Source organism: Cervus elaphus, chromosome 1, assembly GCF_910594005.1.
Source record: "Cervus elaphus chromosome 1, mCerEla1.1, whole genome shotgun sequence".
NCBI classification, from domain to species: domain Eukaryota; kingdom Metazoa; phylum Chordata; class Mammalia; order Artiodactyla; family Cervidae; genus Cervus; species Cervus elaphus.
Window position 1 is genome coordinate 81523282 of NC_057815.1, and position 21851 is coordinate 81545132.

At 37.8% G+C, this 21851-nt stretch overlaps 1 pseudogene; it reads right to left on the bottom strand.

Moving 5' to 3' along the window:
• Positions 1 to 17862: 17862 nt before the first annotated feature.
• LOC122702611 lies at positions 17863 to 19098 on the bottom strand (annotated as a pseudogene).
• Positions 19099 to 21851: the final 2753 nt, after the last annotated feature.

Genomic DNA, 21851 nt, shown 5'->3' on the forward strand with positions numbered 1-21851 from the left:
ATCCCAATCTTCAAATTCATCCCAACTCCTCTTCCCTGCTTGGTGTCCTTAAGTTTGTTTTCTACATTTGTGTCTTTATTTTTACTTTGTGAATAACTTCAGCTGTACTATTTTTCTAGATTCCACATATAAGCAGTATTTTATGATATTTGTTTTTCCCTTTCTGACTGACTTAGTTTTTATGACAATCTCTAGGCCCACCCACATCTTTGCATATAGCACTATTTTGTTCCTTTTTATGGCTGAATAATGTTTTACTGAATATATGTACCACATCTTCTTTATACATTCTTCTGTTGATGGACATTTAGGTTTATTTGATGTCCTGGCTTTTGTAAACAGTGCTGCAATAAATACTTGAGTGCATGTATCTTTTTGAAGTATGGTTTTTTCAGGGTATATGCTGGAGAAGGAAATGGCAACCCACTCCAGTATTCTTGGCCTGGAGAATCCCGTGGACAGAGGAGCCTGGTGGGCTGTGGTCTATGGGGTTGCACAGAGTCGGACACGACCGAAGCGACTTAGCAGCAGCAGCAGCAGCAGCAGGGTATATGCCCAGGAGTGGGATTACTGTGTCATATGGTAGTTTAGGAACTACCAACTATGGCAGTTTTGAAACATGCCAAAGAATGTTCAAACTACCGCACAATTGCATTAATTTCACATGCTAGCAAGGTAATGCTCAAAATTCTCCAAGCTAGGCTTCAAAAGTACACGAACCTAGAACTTACAGATGTTCAAACTGGATTTAGAAAAGGCAGAGGAACCAGAGACCAAATTACCAACATATGTTGGATCATATAAAAAGAATTCTGAAAAAAACATCTGCTTCATTGACTACACTAAAGCCTCTGACTATGTGGATCACAACAAACTGTGGAAAATTCTTAAAGAGATGGGAATACTGGACCATCTTACCTGCCTCCTGAGAAACCTGTATGCAGGTCTAGAAACAGCAGTTAGGACCAGACATGAAACAATGGATGATTCTAAATTGGGAAAGGAGTACGTCAAGGTTGTATACTGTCACCTTGCTTATTTAATTTGTATGCAGAGTACAACATGCAAAATGCCGGACTGGATGAAGCACAAGCTGGAATCACGATTTCCAGGAGAAATATAAATAATCACAGATATGCAGATGACACCATCCTATAGTGGAAGTAAAGAGGAACGAGAGAAAAAGTTGGCTTAAAAGTCAACATTCAGAAAACTAAGATCATGGCATCTGGTCCCATCACTTCATGACAAATAGACAGTGAAACAATGGAAACAGTGAGAGACTTTATTTTCTTAGACTCCAAAATCACTGCAGACTGTGACTGCAGCCATGAAATTAAGACTCTTGCTTCTAAGAAGAAAAGCTATGACAAACCTAGACAGCATATTAAAAAGCAGAGACATTATTTTGCTAACAAAGGTCCATATATAGTCAAAGCAATGGTTTTTACAGTAGTCATGTATGGATGGGAGAATTGGACCATAAAGAAGGCTGAGAGTCAAAGAATTGATGCTTTTGAACTGTGGTATTGGATAAGACTCTTGAGAGTCCCTTGGACTGCAAGGCGGTCAAACCAGTCAATCCTAAAAGAAAGACAAAAGCAAAAAAAAAAAACAAAAAAACACAACTCAATCCTGAATATTCATCGGAGGGAGTGGTGCTGAGGCTGAAGCTCTATTACTTTGTCCACCTGATGTGAAGAGCTGGTTCATTGGGAAAGACCCTGATGCTGGGAAAGACTGAAGGCAGGAGAAGGGGATGACAGAAGATGAGATGATTTGATGGCATCACCAACTCAATAGACATGAGTTTGAGCAAGCTCCAGGAGATGGTAAAGGACAGGGAAGCCTGGTGTGCTGAGGCCCATGGGGTCGCAAAGAGTCAGACATGACTGAGCAACTGAACAACAAATGCTAGTTCTATTTTTAGTTTTTTACAGTACCTCCATATTATTCTCAATAGTGGCTGTACCAACTTACATTCCTACCAACAGGTCCAAGCATTCCCTTTTCTCTACATCCTCCAGCATTTATTGTTTGTAGATTTTTTGATGATTGCCATCAAGACTGGTGTGAGGTGATACCTCATTGTAGTTTTGATTTGCATTTCTCTAATAATTAGTGATATTGAGCATCTTTTCATGTGTTTGTTGGCCATCTGTATGTCTTCTTTAGAGAAATGTCTGTTTAGGTCTTCTTGAACTGCATAAGCTATTTGTATATTTTGGAGATTACTGCCTTATTAGTTGCTTTGTTTTCAATTTTTTCCCCTATTCTAAGGACTGACTGTTACTTTTGCTTTTACTTTCATTTACTATGCAAAGTAAATTCAGGATTAAGTTTAAGTAGGTTACATTTTTTTATTTTTATTTTTATTACCTTAGGAGGTGAGTCAGAAAAGATTTTGCTTCTATTTTTATCAAGGAGTGTTCTACCTATGTTTTTCTCTAAGAGTTTTGTAGTCTCCATCTTTACATTTTGGTCTTTAATCCATTTTGAGTTCATTTTTATGTATAGTGTTAGGGAGTGTTCTTATTTCACTTTTTCACATGTAGCTGTCCAGTTTTCCCGACACCACTTATTGGAGACAGTGTCTTTTCTTCATTGAGTATCCTTGCCTCCATTGTCATAGCTTAGCTGACCAAAAAAGGATCGTACACCATGATCGAATGGGATTTATCCCAGAGATGCAGGATTCTTCAATATCAGTTCAGTTCAGTCACTCAGTTGTGTCTGAGTCTCTGCGACCCCATGGACTGCCGCACACCAAGCTTCCCTGTCCATCACCAACTCCCGGAGCTTACTCAAACTCATGTCCATCATGTCGGTGATGCCATACAACCATCTCATCCTCTGTCGTCCGCTTCTCTTCCTGCCTTCAATCTTTCCCAGCATCAGGGTCTTTTTCAATGAGTCGTTTCTTTGCATCAGGTGATGGAAGTATTGGAGTTTCGGCTTCAGCATTAGTCCCTCCAATGAATATTCAGGACTGATTTCGTTTAGGATGGACTGGTTGGATCTCCTTGTGGTCCAAGGGACTCTCAAGGGTCTTCTCCAACACCACAGTTCAAAAGCATTAATTCTTTGGCACTCAGCTTTCTTTACAGTCCAACTCTCACATCCATACATGACTACTGGACAAAGCATAGCCTTGACTGGACGGACCTTTGTTGGTAAAGTAATGTTTCTGCTTTTTAATATTCTGTCTGGGTTGGTCATAACTTTCCTTCCAAGGAGCAAGCATCTTTTAATTTCATGGCTGCAGTCACCATCTGCAGTGATTTTGGAGCCCCCCCCCCCAAAAAAAAAAAATCTGTCACTGTTTCCATTGTTTCCTCATCTATTTGCCATGAAGTGATGGGACCAGATGCCATGATCTTAGTTTTCTGAATGTTGAGTTTTAAGCCAACTTTTTCACTTTCCTCTTTCAGTTTCATAAAGATGCTCATTAGTTCTTCTTCACTTTCTGCCCTAAAAGTGGTGTCACCTGTCTATCTGTGATTATTTATATTTCTCCTGGCAATCTTGATTCCAGCTTGTGCTTCATCCAGCCCAGCATTTCTGATGATGTACTCTGAATGTAAGTAAAATAAACAGGGTGACAATATACAGCCTTGACATATTCCTTTGCTGGTTTGAAACCAGTCTGTTGTTCCATGTCCAGTTCTAACTGTTGTTTCTTGATCTGCATACAGATTTCTCAGGAGGCAGGTCAGGTGGTCTGATATTCCCATCTCTTGAAGAATTTTCCACAGTTTGTTGTGATCCACACAGGCAAAAGGCTTTGGTATAGTCATTAAAGGAAAAGTATATTTTCTTCAATATAGGTGAATTGATATGATATACCATGTTAACAAACTGAAGAATAAAAGCCATATGATCATCTCAATAAATGCAGAAAAAAACTGCTGACAAAATTCAACACCCATTTGCAATAAAACCTCTCCAGAAAGTGGGCATAGAGGGAATCACCCTCAACATAATAATGGCAATATATGACACACCCACAGCAAACATCATTCTCAATGGTGAAAAACCTGAAAGCATTTCCTGTAAGGTGAAGTTCTGAAAAACTTTTAATGTATACAAATAGAAACTTGATTTGGGCAGTTTTTCCATGTCACTATAGGTGTAAGGTAGAAGAAAGTGTAATCTTGCCTGTTAGATAAGTGTTTTTGAAGGCTTCTGATTATTCGTCAAGGAAAATATCCATTTTCAGGACAGTAATCTTCAGATTTGGAATTTTTTGGCATTCATTTTTATGACTTCTGGTTATTCCTGTAATTTACTTATTATACTGCATTTACCTCTTTAAAATCCAGCCAAGCTTCTGTCTCACACTTTTTTGTCTAGGCTGTTTATCCCTCTGGCTATGAAGCTCACAAATGGTAAGTAAAGCCATGCTTTTCTTAGAGATAACATTGATGCTGTGATAGAAAACAAAGATTTAGAGCACTCACAGCTTGTAAGACTATTATCTGGAGTTGTTTATAACTTGTAAGCCCTGTTCCAGAGCCAGTGGAGTCATAGATTTTCTCTAGCATCACTTGCTATTCAACCATATAATTCTACCCACTAATCTGTAAGCATTTCCCAATCATGCAAATCAAATTTGAATGATATCCTGTTAGGAAAACCCAGGAGTTAGATCAAGTGGTAATAAGATTTACATAGAGGTTTCTGCAACTAGGGATCATATTTTAACAACGTCAGAGTGTAATAAATCTTCATTTCAAGTCATACTGATATTTAAACTAGACTCTGGGTCATTAAAAAAAATTAAAGCATTATAAATGTGTCACACATTCATAAAAGTGATCTTCTGAGAAAGAAACAGGTGATTCATTTTAGATATGTCTTTTAGAATTTATTTTCTGACAGTAGTATTGCTATAACTATGGTGGAGTAGTTAAATGTAATTGTTCACTTGTGCTGACATTTTTTTTTTTTTCCCTGAGGGATGGTTATCATTAATTTTACTGATAAGAGAGGGGGAAGTATGGAATAATGGGAAGAGCAAAGACACAGAAGCCAAATGGCCTGGCTTATTTGAGGCCTACTTGCTGCTCCATGAAGTGGGGTGATTCAGTTAAATTCTCATGTCCTCAGTTACTGCCTCTGTAAAATAAGGATAATATAAATCACAGAAATTGTGTACACTTTTGTGTACACAATTGTATATACATTGTTTGGTGAGACTATGGGGAAGAAAACAGATGGAAACTGTGAGGTGTCATATTGTTGTTCAGTTGCTAAGTCGTATCTGACTCTGAGATACCATGGACTGCAGCATACTAGGCTTTCCTGTCCTTCACTATCTCCTGGAGTTTGCTCAAATTCGTGTCCTTTGAGTCAGTGATGCCATCCAACCATCTCACCCTCTGTTGTCCCCTTCTCCTCCTGCCCTCAATCTTTCCCAGCATCAGGGTCTTTTCCAATGAGTCAACTCTTCACATGAGGTGGCCAAAGTATTGGAGTTTCAGCTTCAACATCAGTCCTTCCAATGAACACCCAGGACTCATCTCCTTTAGGATGGACTGGATGGATCTCCTTGCATCTTTCAAGAGTCTTCTCCAATATCATAGTTCAAAAGCATCAATTCTTCTGCACTCAACTTTCTGTATAGTCCAACTCTCACATCCATACATGGCCACTGGAAAAACTATAGTCTTGACTAGATGGACCTTTGTTGACAAATTAATGTCTCTGCTTTTTAATATCCTATCTAGGTTGGTCATAACTTTCCTTCCAAGGAGTAAGTGTCTTTTAATTTCATGCCTTTTAAATCCATACTAACTGGGTTAGGAATTGAATGCTGGTGTTATAGTTATTTTTGATTAAAAGATATGGAAGCTAATATTCAGAGTAGTGTAATAGTTTCAGGCCCATATGTTTCACACAGGATACAAACCAAATGATTTTCTATGAACTTCCATATAATTTCCTATATGAAGAAAAATGAACATGAAAATGTTAGTTTCTCATTCATGTCCAATTCATTGCCACCCCATGGATTATAGCCCACCAGGCTCCTCTGTCCATGGAATTCTCAAGGCAAGAATTGTGGAGTGGGTTACCATTCCCTTCTCCAGAGGATTTTCACAACCCAGGATGTACCAGGTATCCTGCACTGTGGGCACATTCTTTACCATCTGAGCCAACAGGGAAGCCTTAATTTCCTATATACATTCCAGATAATGGTGAAGGTGAAAGAGAAGAGTTAAAAAGCTGGCTTAAAACTCAACATTCAGAAAACTAAGATTATGGCATCTGGTTCCATCACTTCAAGGCAAATAGATGAGGAAACAATTAAAACAGTGACAGACTTTATTTTTTGGGACTCCAAAATCACTGCAGATGGTGACTGCAGCCATGAAATTAAAGGACGCTTGCTCCTTGGAAGAAAAGTTATGACCAACCTAGAGAGCATATTAAAAAGCAGAGACATTACTTTGCCGACAAAGGTCCATATATAGTCAAAACTGTGGCTTTTCCAGTAGTCATGTATGTATGGAGAGTTGGACCATAAAGAAGACTAAGTGCTGAAAAATTGATGCCTTTGAACAGTGGTGTCAGAGAAGACTCTTGAGAGTACCTAGAACTGCAAGGAGATCCAACCAGTCAATCCTAAAGAAAATCAACCTGAATATTCATTGGAAGGACTGAACCTGAAGCTCCAATATTTTGGCCACCTGATGCGAAGAACTGACTAATTGGCAAAGACCCTTATGCTGGGAAAGACTGAAGGAAGGAGAAGGGGGTGACACAGGACAAATGGTTGTATGGCATCACCAACTCAATGGACATGAGTTTGAGCAAGCTCCACAAGGTGGTGAAGGACAGGGGAGTCTGGAGTGCTGCAGTCCACGGGGTTGTGAGGAGTCTGAAATGACTGAGTGATGGAACAACAAAATTCCGTACAATATCGTGTTTCACCACATTTTAAATATATTTTTTTTCATAAAGTTGTTTCCTTTCATACATAATGTTAGCAAAAAACAAACAAAAATAAGATCATTTGAAGTGTTCTTAGTCATAGGGAAATGAAAAATGGGACAGCCTAACCCCTGACCATGAGAAACTCAATATGCTGTATGCAGTCATTCCACGAAACATGTTTCTTTGAGATCAAATGAATAGAAACATAATACAGTATTTAAATAATAATTTCCATCTACCTAATACCTAATGAGTATACATTTGTGAAAAATACTGTGCAGATACTCCTAGGAATATAGTTATTAAGAGGAAACATTCTTTGGTCTTAGGGGGATTTGCAGTCTACTGACTTGACATTTTAATATTTTTCTCCAGTGTTTCTGTGATTACTGTTCTTGTCATTCAGGTCATTCAACCCTTACTTGGATAGCTAAAATAAGTTTCAAATAGTTTCCTTGTCTTAAAGTCATCTTCTGCAATATGATGTTTGGCACTGGCATAATGTTCTAAATTACAAGTGCCAAAAAAATAAACAAATAAATAAATAAATTACAAATGCCATGCAATATAAACAAGAGTTTATTAATATTGAATACAAATTGATATGGAAAAAGATAAGCATAGAAGACGTATTATGTTCCGCAGGAGGGAGCAGGAGACTCAGCCGTATCTGACTCTTTGCAGCCCCATGGACTGTAGCCCGCCAGGCTCCTCTGTCCATGGGATTTTTTAGGCAAGAATACTGGAGTGGGTTGCCATTTTCTCCTCCAGGGGATCTCCTGACCCAGGGATTGGACCGCATCTCCTACATTGGCAAGCTAATTCTCTACCATGGAGCCACCTGGGAAGCCCATAGACACAGGTCACATTGCAAATAAGTTTGTAGGCAGAGTAGGGGTTTGCCAGGCAGAGAATCCAGGAAGGAGCATTTCTGATATTGCATTTAAGGGCTGGAGTTGTTATACATTGTGGCCATAGAGGTGTGCCCCTCAGAATTCTCTTTAGTAGAGAACTGGTAACAAGTAGAGTTGTTGGTAGAGCTTCCACATGCAGCTACCACATGGTCTCTGTTGTAATATTTGAGCTGAGGACGTGCTCTTCCAAGACAGCCCAAGCCAATGATTGCTCATGGGCAAGCTCCTAGGTGCTAGTCAGTTTCACTCAACATGGGTCTCTTCCTCAGGCCATTTTTGAACTAGCTGAGACTTTCTCTCTTTCTCTGAGTTGTATAAAAGTCTGGGGTGTTCCTCCTCAATCCTTCCTTCTCTTCTTTCATGGATTGTAGCTTGAAGACTCTCCCTTCCTACTCCTGCTCCCTTTAATCTGTCATAGCCACGAACCCCAATAAACCTCCTGCTCTTCTCACTCTGGTTTGCTGTGTGCTTCTCAGCTGACACAGTGTATTAAGGTAAAGAACTGTGAACAAAGCACGTGTTGCAAGTGTTTTTCTCTAATTGGAGTGAAAGCATATATCATGGTTCTCAGAAATTACTTGGACACGGTATTTGTTTCAACACTTTTGTCTCTCAAATATTTTCTCTGAGACAGAACAAATTTTAAGCCAAGGGGATACAAAGATAAGGACAGTAATTTTTGTACACATGATCAAGTCCTGTTCTGAGAGTGCAATCCTAGCTCCAATTTGTTTGTAAGTCCAACAAAGTTAGCCTAGGTACCCAACTAATACAACCATCTATAACAGTACTGTACTGCAATAGGTTTGTAATATTTCTTGCATGAATGATACATATACACATACATAAAAACGAACACAAAAACTAAAACATTTTTAATCTTACAGTACAGTACCTTGAAAAACATACTGAGTTCAGTTCAGTCTCTCCATTGTGTCCCACTCTTTGTGACCCCATGGACTGCAGCACGCCAGGCTTCCCTGTCTATCACCAACTCTGGGAGCCTACTCAAACTCACATCCATCACATCGGTGAGGCCATCCAACCATCTCATACTCTGTCGTCCCCCTCTCCTCCTGCCTTCAATCTTTCCCAGCATCAGGGTCTTTTCAAATAAGGCAATTCTCTGCATCATGTGGTCAAAGTTTTGGAGTTTCAGCTTCAGCATCAACCGTTCCAATAAAAATTTAGGACTGATTTTCTTAGGTTTGACTGATTGGATCTCCTTGCAGTCCAAGGGACTCTCAAGAGTCTTCTCCAACACCACAGTTCAAAAGCATCAATTTTTCGGCGCTCAGCTTTCTTCACAGTCTAACTCTCACATCCATACATGACCACTGGAAAAACCATAGCCTTGACCAGACGGACGTTTGTTGGCAAAGTAATGTCTCTGCTTTTTAATATGCTGTCTAGGTTGGTCATAACTTTCCTTCCAAGGAGTAAGCGTCTTTTAATTTCATGGCTGCAGTCACCATCTGCAGTGATTTTGGAGCCCAAGAAAATAGTCTCTCACTGTTTCCATTGTTTCCCCATCTATTTGCCATGAAGTGATGGGACCAGATGCCATGATCTTACTTTTCTGAATGGTGACTTTTAAGCCAACGTTTTTACTCTCCTCTTTCAGTTTCATCAAGAGACTCTTTAGTTCTTCTTCCCTTTCTGCCATAAAGGTGATGTCACCTACCTGTCTGAGGTTATTTATATTTCTGCCAGCAGTCTTGATTCCAGCTTGTGCTTCATCCAGCCCAGCATTTCTCATGATATACTCTGCATATAAGTCAAATAAGCAGGGTGAAAATATACAGCTTTGACATACTCCATTGCTGATTTGGAACCAGTCTGCTGTTCCATGTCCAGTTGGAACATGTCTAACTCTTGCTTCTTGTCTTGCATATAGATTTCTCAGGAGGCAGGTCAGGTGGTCTGGTATTCCCATCTCTTTAAGAATTTTCCACAGTTTGTCATGATCCACACAGTCAAAGGCTTTGGCATAGCCAATAAAGCAAAGTAGATGTTTTTCTGGAACTCTCTTGCTTTTTTGGTGATCCAGCAGTTGTTGACAATTTGATTTTTTGTTCCTCTGCCTTTTCTAAATCCAGCTTGAACATCTGGAAGTTCATAGTTCATGTACTGTTGAAGACTGGCTTGGAGAATTTTGAGAGCTGGCATGCATGTTCCAGGGCCTGGCATGCATGCTCACATCTTTGAAATTTCACAACTTGACATTTTATATATAGAGGCCTTACCGTATGACACCTGTGCTGGTGGAGTGCACAGTGTATGGATGGGAAATTGGAGAAACCATTGTTTATACTTTAGAGGTTGTTCCTGCCCTTGAGAAGTCTCCTGGGAATGGGTATGGTAGTCCCCCAAGTCATGTCACTGAGGCAAGAGAGATGTGTTGTTTGCACCGAGGCCCCATCTCATCAGGAGTCAATCCTATCTGCAAAATAGGAGAACATTATTATTAACAGTTATTTGTCTGCTCATCACCAAGGATAATAATATGGGATATTGTTATCAGTAAAAGTAAAATGAGTTGAAGGTCCAGGAACCTTAGAATACAGAGAAAAGGTTAAAATAGTACACAAACACAGTAATATTAAACAATTCTTGCTTTTGGTGTTGGAAGCAGTTCACCTCATCTAATTTTTTATTAAGTCATCAACACATTATTTTATCAAACTAAGATTAAGCACTGAGATTTAAGCAAAAATATGATTAATTTTTCAGTGTTAAAGTTTAGAGTGAGTTTTTGAGTATATCAAAAGCTTCTGATGAATGCATTAACATTGGATGAATTTGTAAATAAAACCACATAGATTTGTATAATACTAATGTTACGCCTGTAATAGAAAGCCAAAAATAATTACTAGAGAACATCTTTGAAAAACAGATGCAATGTTGTATGTGTTTCTAATAAATTACTTACAGTCCATTATGGGATGTTATTGCCTTTGAACAGTATTTAATCCATCAGCAGATGACTAGGTAATGAAATTATTTGAAGCAAACTTTGAAAACTGTCCTTACATTTTCCTCCACACTCCAAGATGCTTTATATCTATGGACTGAAAAAAAAAAAAAACAAGCTAGTCATACAAAATCATTTTTTCCTTCAGTATAAAATGATTATTATAAAGAAACATAGTGTAATTAAATTGTCATCTGAAGCTTCTGTCCTTCTTCTGCAAATGGTAAAATGATCCATTTGATAATAATAAAAGCCAATTATGTGGGACATAGATTTCAGTAAATCTATTAAAGATTTTTTGTGTTTATGCCTGCAGATCCAGAAAACCATTATATATAAATTAAATTAATCTATTCAGCTTTTGGACTCAAAACCTCTGCCTAGATTTTTACCACCAGAGGATCTTAAAGCTATTTGAGTTATTAAACTTGGAAATAAATAATATCACATTTTTATTGTGCCATCTTCCCCAAATGATTTTGCTTAATTTTCTTAGATACGAAGCACAAGTAAATTTAAAGACAAATTGGGCATATGTAAAAAGTATCTGTTTAGATTCCATATATATTGCAATCATTGTTAAATGGTGCTTTCTCTTTCCTAAGAAATCGACTTCCACAAAAAGCTGCTGCAATGGTCACACACAACGTAGGAACATGATTTCATTTGGGGGGGTCTGCTCAGAAAGCCAAATATTGAAACAAAGAGTAACAAAAAATATATAAGACAGTGCCTAGTGGACTTAAGGATAAATATTGTCTTTGATCTGTTTAAAAGTAGATGTAAAGAAACATGAAAGTAAAGTTGCTCAGTCATGTCTGACTTTTTGCAACCCCATGAACTGTATCTGCCAGGCCCCTCCATCCATGGCATTTCCCCGGGCAATAATACAGGAGTGAGTTGCTATTTACTTCTCTAGGGCATCTTCCTGACCCAGGGATGGAACCTTGTCTCCCACATTGCAGGGAGACTCTTTTCCGTCTGAGCCACTAGAAAATATGGTATACTGCTTATTATAATAAATATAGAAATGTTCTTGTGACTCCAAATACCTAAGATAGTACAGCTGATGCATATACAAAGAGGGTATATGATCAGTAATCCAATTTGACACTGACAGGCCTACGCTTTACCTTTAAAAAGAAATTCTGGTATTTATTGATGCAGAAGTAATACAATACACACATATGTAATTTAAAGAATAAAAATCTTATCCCCCCTCCACAGAATGTGCTCTGCATATGTTTGGGATGTATTTTTATAGATTTTGTCTTCTCTATCTCTGTGTCTCTCTCTTTTTCTCTCTCCTTCCCTCACGTATTTGTAGTATTTAATCTCTATTTTTCTTTTTGTTTTCTAACTTCAGTTCAGTTCAGTTCAGTCACTCAGTCATGTCCGACTCTTTGCAACCCCATGAATCACAGCACACTAAGCCTCCGTGTCCATTACCAACTCCCAGAGTCCACCCAAACCCATGTCCATCGAGTCGATGATACCATCCAGCCATCTCATCCTCTGTCGTCCCCTTCTCTTCCTGCCCCGAATCCTTCCCAGCATCAGTGTCTTTTTCAGTGAGTCAGCTCTTCACAAGAGGGGGCCAAAGTATTGGAGTTTCAGCTTCAGCATCAGTCCTTCCAATGAACACCCAGGACTGATCTCCTTTAGGATGGACTGGTTGGATCTCCTTGCAGTCCAAGGGACTCTCAAGAGGCTTCTCCAACACCACAGTTCAAAAGCATCAATTTTTCAGCGCTCAGCTTTCTTCACAGTCTAACTCTCACATCCATACATGACCACTGGAAAAACCATAACCTTGACCAGACGGACCTTTGTTGGCAAAGTAATGTCTCTGCTTTTTAATATGCTGTCTAGGTTGGTCATAACTTTCCTTCCAAGGAGTAAGCGTCTTTTAATTTCATGGCTGCAGTCACTATCTGCAGTGATTTTAGAACCCCAAAAAATAAAGTCTGACACTGTTTCCACCGTCTCCCCATCTATTTCCCATGAGGTGATGGGATCAGATGCCATGATCTTAGTTTTCTGAATGTTGAGCTTTAAGCCAACTTTTTTCACTCTTCTCTTTCACTTTCATCAAGAGGCTTTTCAGTTCCTCTTCACTCTCTGCCATAAGGATGGTGTCATCTGCATATCTGAGGTTATTGATATTTCTCCCAGCAATCTTAATTCCAGCTTGTGCTTCTTCCAGCCCAGTGTTTCTCATGATGTACTCTGCATATAAGTTAAATAAGCAGGGTGACAATATACAGCCTTGACGTGCTCCTTTTCCTATTTGGAACCAATCTGTTGTTCCATGTCCAGTTCTAACTGTTGCTTCCTGGCCTGCATACAGGTTTCTTAAGAGGCAGGTAGGTGGTCTGGTATTCCCATCTCCTTCAGAATTTTCCACAGTTTATTGTGATCCACACAGTCGAAGGCTTTGGCGTAGTCAATAAAGCAGAAATAGATGTTTTTCTGGAACTCTCTTGCTTTTTTGATGATCCAGAAGATATTGGCAATTTGATCTCTGGTTCCTCTGCCTTTTCTAAAGCCAGCTTGAATATCTAGAAGTTCTCGGTTCACATATTGCTGAAGCCTGGCTTGGAGAATTTTGAGCATTAAAGGGTGGGACAAACTGAGAAAGTAGCACTGAGATATATACACTGTCATGTATAAAATAGTTAGTGGGAAGTTGCTAAATACCACAGGGAGCCCAGCTTGGCTCTGTGATGACCTAGAGGGGTGGGATGGGGGGATAGTAGGGAGATTTTAGAGGGAGGGTATATATGATTATGACTGATTCACTTTGTTGTATGGCAGAAACCAACATAACATTGAAAAGCAATTCTCAACCGATTAAAAGGTTAAAAAAAGATTAAAATTAACAATAATTTGCAAAAATTCCTGCAAGTTATCCATTACTACATTTTACAGATGAGAGAACTAAGACTCAGATAATTTAAATCAGATTTGCAAAGTTATACAGCTTGTGAGTTACAAGGTTACATCATGCCACATAAATATAAAAGTCTATTCTCCTTTGAATAGATTAAAATAGTGGTTATCAATCCAGACAGCCCATTAAAATCACTTTGAAAAAGAGTAATAATAGGCACCTCACCAAACCAATTAAGTTATATCTCTGAGGATGGGGCTGAGGCTTTAGCAATTTAATCTCTCTAGAAGAGTCTGATGTACTAAAAGCTATTTTTTTAGAGAAACTCAAGATCTGACCTTCTATGAGGTCACACAGAGTCGGACATGACTGAAGCAACTTGGCAGCAGCAGCAGCAGCAAGATCTGACAATTCTATTGAGACTTTCAGAATATGCATGTTTTAACATGCCCTTGATTTCTATGATAGAAATTATAATATATTCAACATAAACCAGCATGAAACATATCACTAATAAATTCCTTAGTGATGGAAGGGGACTCGACAGATCATTTGTCTCTCCTCGAGGTTTTTATGCTGAAAAGAAACTTTCCTAGAAAAATAAGAAAACTTTCCTGTGACTATACAATTCATTTCTTATTGTGGGCCACAATAGTATTAATCCTTAAATTCCTTTATTTGTATAGTCATTGCAATATATGAAAACTCTCACGAATCATGCATTAGCTTATTCAGTGCTCATTAGGAAAAGGAAGAAGACTCTGTGTTTAATTGAATAGCTTCATTTCTTTTGTTAATGATTGACATTAAGTTTATATATAATCAATTTGAGAAGCTATGTATTATAAGGATCAAAAGAAGATTTTGATAAGGCATAAAGTTTTAATTGATATAGATGTTTAAATTGCCTTAAATGTAAAGAATGAAGGTTAATCTGATTTTTAATTCTATGCATTATATATATATAATATATTATATAATAAACTTGAAATATATGGGTAACAGATTGGGAGTCTTTAAGCACCATAAGGGAGCGTGGCCATGATCATCATGCCATGCCTGGAAAAAGAAGCCATTTAAGTATTTACTGACTGAATCTATGACTTTGTACATGTTTGTATCTATATGACTATGTATCCTTAATCCAATTATAAATTTCTTAAGAGCAGAGAATTTCCTTTTATCTTTTTTTATCTGCTCCAACAATTAGCATAGATCTAGGTACATCATAAGTTTTCTGATAAATATATACAGTTTTCTTTCTAAATGCAATCTAAAATATCATTTGATATTTTACTGACTTACTTATTAAATGAAGCATAATTGGTAAGCTATAATATTAAATCAAATTTATTCTCTTTCAGGAAAAATATCGTTTAAATTTTTAAAAAAATTCTTATTACTCTCTTTTTTCCTCATAAAAATAAATGGTTGGAAGGTTTCTCCAAAATTCAGAAATATATTTTAAGTAATTTGAAAAGGAACATGAGAGGAAAATGTCTATTTTTGTGTCTCCTTGAAATACATATAAAGTCATTTCTTGACCAATAATTTTGCTATTCAAATTGTGCTCTGCACATCATCATCAGCGGTATCAGCTGAATGCTTGTTATAACTGCAGAAACTCAGAGTCCACTGTTGTTTAGTTGCTAAGTTGTGCCCGACTCTTGCAACCCCATGGACTGTAACCCCACCAAGCTCTTCTGTCCATGGGATTTTCCAGGCAAAAATACTGGAGTGTGTAGCCATTTTCTTCTCCAGGGAGTTTTCCCAACCCAGAGATTGAACCTGCATCTCCTGCATTGGCAGGCAGATTCTTTACCTCTGAGTCTCCAGGGAAGCCCAATTCAATTATACATATCTATATACATGTACTTTTTATATTGTTTGCGTTATGGTTTGTAAAATGATGCTGTGTATAGTTCTCTGTGCAATATTCCGTCTCTGTTTTAATGTACAATAATTTTTCAAGCATCTGTGTGTGTGTTTTTTGGTATATTGAATGATCTTTCAATTATAAGTAGTTAAGGAACACAGGTCCTAATGCCAACCTTTGCAGTTGTTGGACATATGACCCTAAGCAAGTGATCAGTGTCCCTAGGCTCAGATTTCTCTTCTTAGAAATGACAGTGTTGACGTAGACAGTCTCTGGAACCTCCACTTCCATCATTCCATGACATTGACCTCATAGCAGCGTCATTTTCGTAAAGGTGCCGATACATCCAATTTAAATCCTCTTGCTTATGATACTAATCAGAAAAAAAGAACCTTGTTTTACACAGTCTGAAGCCATGAAAAAATAAGCAAAATATTGAGAAGAATTCAGATGTCTATTCAGTTTGCTGAGATGGTTTGATGTGTATCAATAAACATTTGCAGGGGAATAGTAGTTAGTGCTCAGATGCAATACTTCCATAACTTACTCATCCCTGCCTATTCACAGCAGCAGACTGTTCAGTGCCTTATTAAGCCCCCAGCTAGTTCCAGTCACAGACTCTATTTCTTAGAGTGCAATTGATTTTTGAAGTTAACATTCCCAATCTCAAGGCATCTAGTAGAGCAAGAGGTTATGAATGTAATAGGGAGATTTTATTTTCCTCAAAGCCTGCTCTGAATTCAGAATTTTATGAAAGGTGAAGAGAGCAGTGAGGCAATGCCCCATCCAACCCAGTGGGGATGAAGGGAATGAACAGAAGGCAAATGAGAATTCAAGAAGAGCCGTAAACAAATCTGTCCCACTTACATTAAATATGAAGAATCACATTTAACATCTCCAGACTTCTTCACTGATCTTGATATCTCAGCTTATTATTGCCCTCAATTCTAGAGTTGAACATCTACTTATAATTTATGAGCTGTATTTGGTAATGAGGATACAAATGTGAAAGAGAAAGTCTGATCCTCTGTCCCCTCTCTCTCCATCTCCAGCATTGGGGCTGAGTCCTCGGTTTCCTGAAACACAAATCACCTGCACTGAACTTTTTGTCATCAACTCTCATTGCTGGAAATAGAAGTCCAGACATAGAAGGCCCTTCACAGTTTGCCTACGGCTTACTTTTCTAACCCCATCTTCGTCTTCACCTATTCTTATACTCTCGGTTCTACTAAAATCTCTGCATCCCACTCTTAGTTTGACTTCAGTAGATGGACCAAGCTATTAAATTTCATTGCCTTTACATATTATCCCATCTTGCCAGAGTGACTTTACTGACTTTCTTCGCTTTGTTAGATCCCACTAGGTCTTCAAGTATCGGCTTAGCTTTCCAGACTTTAGGAGACCCATTCTAATGCCTAGGACTGGTGATCCATTATTGTATCCACATAGGAAATAGCTCTTTTGTCTACTGTAGAATGCTACCATCTATTTACCACTCTAGATCAAACAGTTCTTTCAGTCAGCCAGACTATTGTCTGGCCAGTATATGCACAAATAAATTTTCATAAAAAATAAAGTATTAAATAAATTACCCTAAGAGGTAGGTGGTCATATAACTCTCTCCAATTTATAGTTGAAGAAGTGTTAAAGATCTTATACCAAACTCAGATCAGTAGGTAAAGCACATTTACTTTTCTGAATAAATTGCATGCTTTTCTCCAATGGAGTGTCACTTTATCTCATGTTGAACAAAATCAGTGATGGGGAGAAATATCAAAACTACAAAAGCACCAACAGGAGAGAAAGGTGAATTCTGTGATTCTTGATGGTCTGTTGACACACAGCATGTTCTCAGGAGAAATGCAGGAGAAGGGGTTTGGGAAGTGAGATGACCCTATGAATGAATTTTTGATAAATGAAATAACAAGTCATTTTCTCAAAGAAATGAGTGGCAATACCTATTTTTAATCAACTTTCATCATTTTGTTGTTACTGCTGCTTCCAAAAACATGAGATTGGCCCTGAACACTTTGCAGATTAGACAATAAGTTTGTCTACTGTAGTCTTTTCCACAAAGTCCTTTAAAGTTTTTCTTTTTTTATCTTAAAAAAAAAAGTAGGTTTAATCACAACTGACTTTGGATAGGGCCATTTGCCATCTATCTGACTTTCTACCTTTCTACCTTTTTCATATTTTTCACTATGTATTTATTTTTAATGTCTGGAGTATATGATTTGAGGGCAAGAGTTTTCTCCCTGACTCAAGTTTATAAATTTTCAATTGGCTTGTGAGGCCATTAAGGATACTTCTTCTTGTCTAATCTGGGTTCTGGGAAGACTTCATTCAAGTCTTCAGTGGTCATCTGGATCAAATGTAATTATGTCCTTCACCTCCAGCTCTTTCTCATATTCCTGAATCCTACTCTTCCAGAGAGACAAAAACTCAGCACAACTTTTCACATCTTCTGTTTCTTCAGCATCCACCTGGGCACTATATTTATGCTCTGGCATAGGAAACTTCAGGGCAGTAAATTTCTTTTCAAAGTCATCCACCAAGTCAGCCTTAGCCATGTTGGCCTTGTAGTAAATCCAGTCAGTGGCAGGTGGCTTCTGAGGCAGAGTAGCCAACCTGGGGTGATAGTCTCATTCTAGGATTTTAAGGAGTTCACCAAGGCCTTCTGGTTTCCAGAAGTCATCTCTCCAAATCAACCCAGTCCATGGCTTTTAGAGCAAGTTTCCAGCCAGCAATCTTGAGATCCTTCACCAACCCCCGGCACAGCCCACAGTCCACAGCAGCCAATTTATTTATTTTTAATTGGAGGATAGTTACCTTACAATGGGCTTCCCTGATAGCTCAGTTGGTAAAGAATCTGCCTGCAATGCAGGAGGCCCCAATTCAATTCCTGAGTTGGGAAGATCCACTGGAGAAGGGATAGGCTACCCACTCCAGTATTTTTAGGCTTCCCTTGTGGCTCAGCTGGTAAAGAAGCCACCTGCAATGTGGGAGACCTGGGTTCAATCCCTGGGTTGGGAAGATCCCCTGGAGAAGGGAAAGGCTACTCACTCCAGTATTCTGGCCTGGAGAATTCCATGTATTGTATCGTCCATGGGGTCACAAAGAGTCGGACATGACTGAGTGACTTTCACTTTCTTTACATTATAATATTGTATTGGTTTCTGCCATACATCAAGGTGAATCAGCTATTGGTATACACATGTCTCCCCTCTTTTGAACCTCCCTCCCATGTCCCTTCCCTTTAGATTGTCACAGAACACCAGATTTGAATTCCCTGCATCATATAGCAAATTCCCACTGGTGGTCTCTTTTACATATGGTAATGTGTTTGTTTCCAAGCCACCAGGGAAGCGTTTGTTTCCAAGCCACCAGGGAAGCGTTTGTTTCCATGCTGCTCTCAATTCCTCGCACACTCTCCTTCCCCTACTGTGTCCACAGTTTGTTCTTTATGTCTGCACCTCCTTTGTTGCGCTGCAAGTAGGTTCATCAGGACCAGCTTTCTAGATTCCATATTTATGTGTTAATACATGATATTTGTTTTTCTTTTTCTGACTTACTTTACTCTGTATAATAGGCTCTAAGTTAATCCACCTAAGTTTTATTTGAGCTGTTTTCTTCTCCTTTTAAGAGCAATTCTACTTAAATTTTGACAAATTTTAAGGGCCCTTAACTGCTAAGAGCTTAGGCAATATATCATTGGCATACACTTACTACCAAATATTTTTCCAGTTCTTCATTATTAAATTGTCAAACATGCATAAAAGTTAAAAGAATGAACCACTAAGATTCAACATAAATTTGGCACTTGTTAACATTTTCCATATGTGGCTCATGGTATTTCACTCCTAAATACTCCAGCATTGTCTCCTAAAAACAAAAGTATCCTGTTATGTAACTGCATCCTCTTATATAAGCATCCTCTTATATAACATCCTCTTATATATTATCTGACCTATGAAAACTAACCATAATACCTCAACTTCATCTAATATCCTGTTTATGTTTCAATTTCCTGAGTTGCTTGCAATAAGTATGTTACTATTGCTTTTTTAGGACTTAGATTTTTTTAAGTTTATTAATTGCTCTTGGTTCTCATCTCTTTTTAGCCTATTTTCATCTATAGCAGTTCCACTTTGTTTTATTTGTTTATTTTTTCATGACAATGGTATAATTTATGTTTTAATGTTTTAAAACTCTGGGTCAGTTATTTTATAGAATGTTCACAATATTTGCATTATCTTAGTGTTTTCTTGTAGTGTCATTTAATTATTCCTCTATTCCCCTGTTTGTTTATAAACTAGGATTTGGGAGCAATGCCTGAATTAGATGCAGGTAAAATGTTTTGGCAGGTGCACTTAACAGGTGAGATAGTGTACTTCACATTTCAGCATACAAGAAACTACATAATATAAATCGGTGTCCTTAGCAATGGTGCCAGATTTGGCTACTTGGTTAATATTTGACCAATAGATATCTTTGTTATAAAGATTAGTTTCCTCTTTGATTTTAGCAAAGAGTTGGGTGTGGAGTCATACTTTGACATATTAAAATTATCTTCCAAATTTGAATTCACCCAATACCTTTTACCCAATAATTTTATTGTTCATTGATTGTCTAAGGTCAATCAATTGCATCATTGGATTCTGCCAAAAGATGACTTTTTAAGTTGCATCATTTCTTTAATGTTTATTATACATCATTAATTTGTGGAAAAAGTTTTCTCTCAACAAACAGCAATGAGTTAGAAACCTTTATTAAAAAGATGAAAAAATGGTCAACTCTTCTCTTTTAATTATTAATTTCAGAGTAAAATCTTGACATGGTAGTTACCTCTCTATATGGCAATTTTTTTTAGTTTAGGGTTAATTTAAGGGTAGATAGTCTTTTTCTATAGATATAATAGATCCACTGCCTCTGAACAGAGGAGAGCCTAGAGGAAATTGGCTGGAAAACATTGGATTCTATTCTAATTTAGGTCTACAGCTTCTACATTTTCTTACTTTTAAATCAAGAAAACTGCTTAAACTTTTTCAGCCTCATTATTCATTTACCCATATATTTTCATGGACATCTATTAAATGCTAATATGTAAATCAGTTCTTTTTTATGGCCAGAATTCTATTTGGTTCAGTTCACTTCAGTAGCTCAGCCCTGTCCGACTCTTTGCGACCCTGTGGGCTGCAACCTGCCAGGCTTCCCTGTCCATCACCAACTCCCGGGGCTTACTCAAACTCATGGCCATCGATTCGGTGATGCCATCCAACCATTTTATCCTCTATCATCCCTTTCTCCTCCTGCCTTCAGTCTTTCCCAGCATCACGGTCTTTTCCAATGAGTCAGTTCTTCACATCAGGTGGCCAAAGTACTGGAGTTTCAGCTTCAGCATCAGTCCTTTCAATGAAAATTCAGGACTGATATCCTTTAGGATTGATGGGTTGGATCTCCTTGAAGTCCAAGGGACTCTCAAGAGTCTTCTCCAACACCACACTTCAAAAGCATCAATTCTTCGGTGCTCAGCTTTCTTTATAGTCCAACTCTCACATCCATAGACGACTGCTAGAAAAACTGTAGCTTTGATTAGATGGACCTTTGTTGGCAAAGTAGTCTCTGCTTTTTAATATGCTATCTACATTGGAGCCCCACAGAATTTTTAGGTTTCAATGCATTCTAGGTTTTATTTCTTGTTGCTGTTTTTGTTTAAAAATATCAATAAAACTTCCATGATGACTTCAGTGGAGACTGAGTAATATTTATATTAAAAATTAAATTGTGAGTTTTTATTTCATATTCCTTTAGAAATGTCATAAATACTGATGGATAATTTTTTAAGGGAATTCTTTCCTGTTTCAGCTACCATGGAAAAACAGCCTTTTTCCTTGCAAATTGCATTGTAATCTTTCTGATAGACATTTATCAACTGTTGAAAAATTACCGCATGATTGATATTTCTTAAAAACAGCAGTCATAGGAAAGAATACATCTGACTTACTGAAGAAATGTTTTTTCCAAGTAATTTAGAGAAGAATTGTCTGCATAGTCAAGTCAGCTATACTTGAAGCTAAAAAAAAAGAGATCCCCATGTAGAGATTGAGAAGTTTGCCCTTCAAAAAAATCAACATTCAGTTAAATTATGTCATGGAATTTTTGCTGAAATTCCATAATACAAGGAGGCCACAGTTTACCTTATGTCGAAGAAATATGAACATCTGTTTAGCTATTAACATTAACTAAACTGGAGTA